Source organism: Sinocyclocheilus anshuiensis, unplaced genomic scaffold (assembly GCF_001515605.1).
Source record: "Sinocyclocheilus anshuiensis isolate Anshui unplaced genomic scaffold, SAMN03320099.WGS_v1.1 scaffold1075, whole genome shotgun sequence".
Lineage (NCBI taxonomy): Eukaryota > Metazoa > Chordata > Actinopteri > Cypriniformes > Cyprinidae > Sinocyclocheilus > Sinocyclocheilus anshuiensis.
This window is the reverse complement of record NW_015544163.1, coordinates 1203486-1205138: the sequence shown is the minus strand read 5'-3', so window position 1 is coordinate 1205138 and position 1653 is coordinate 1203486.

Sequence of the window (1653 nt, the reverse complement as noted above, 5' to 3'; positions counted from 1 at the left end):
AGCTGGTGACTGTGACAGTATTAAGTCATGCTTTGCCTTTATATATATTTTCTTTTCTAAAAACTGAATGAATAAGTATAACTACAGTAATTCAAAATGTAAAATCTTGTCTTGAAGACAGAAAATAGCAGAGTTTTGTGAAATGGACCCTTTGACTGTGAGGTGTCACCAACTAAAGACAGTGCCTGTTAGATTCATCATTCAGCCTTGTTTGTTGTAAATTTGTAAAAATGAAGTATTCAGAACCAAGTGTCTTTTGCATATAACCACAAACGTTCATCAGTCTCTGAACATGGACAGATATTTGAATGTCATACATTTTACTTTATTATTATTATATTTTTTTATTCATAGTGTCATATTTCTATCCAGTAATTTGCAGTGAAATTATAAGCCAACAGCAGACAGAGGACACATGCTCATCTTTGATTATGAGGTAGAAATGGGCCATTCACATTAATCATGCACATCTAGGTTTTATTTTGACAAAATATGCTGTACATTTTTATTATCATTATATTTTTATAATTTTTTTAAAGTTCTGTTTTGACATTTTGTTCCCTTTGGCACTTTTTGTCGTTTCAATATTTTTATGAAGTGTTTCATAACTGTTTCACTGTTTACATTTATCTGAAAAGGCTAATATGCTGTTTATTACGAGAGTTCCTTTATGGCGACTTACCCTATGTGTGACAACATGTCCCATTAAAGCAGGGGTGTCCAAACTCGGTCCTGGAGGGCCGGTGTCCTGCATAGTTTAGCTCCAACCCTAATTAAACACACCTGAAGCAGCAAATTAAGGTCTTACTAGGCATACTAGAAACATCCAGGCAGGTGTGTCGTGGCAAGCTGGAGCTAAACACTGCTTGTTAGGACGATTCTAAGGGCCTACGCACTTTTGGGGCCCCCAGAGATCTGTTTAATTAGTAGTAACAGTAGTAGTAGTAATGTAATAGAAATTATAAATGTATCTACCAAAGAGTTACAAATAAAACAAAATTATGGCTTATTTCTGCATTTCCGGCAAAATTATCTTCCCTCATTCACTGCATGGTTTCGTCCCGTCCTACATAGCCTAGAGTCACTGAGTGAGAGCAGATGGTAAACTGTCAAATTAGAGATGTCTTCGAGTTCGAGGGGGGCAAACCGAGCCGGACGATTTGGTCAGTTGAACTTTTAAACATTTTAGTTTTGCTATAGAAAATCTACAAATTCACACTCTGATTACATAGAGCAGCAGCAGGAAGTGCGTGAGGTTGTCATGACAACTAGATACACTGCACGCGAATTACGGCTGTGCTTCTATTTTGCCACACTAAACTTAGCAATAAACAAGTTTAAAATGCACAATAAACATGTCTGTCAAAACGATCTCAAAGGAGGCTTTTATTAAGCAAATCAAGGAGTGAATTACTCATCCACTGTTTTAAAAAAATAAACTTTAGCTGGGTTTCCACAGGCAGGGTCACAATTATCTACAGTGTATGAAGCTAAAGGTTTTTGGGTTAAGGTTCATAATGTAGAACATTTTTAACATTGTATGCTGTATGTGCATAGGTAGCTAGCAAACAAGGAATACAGCTGTTAAGCTATTAGTCACATTAGCTGAGTAAGATCATGATTGAGAAATGTTGGATACTGCTGGAAATGCTG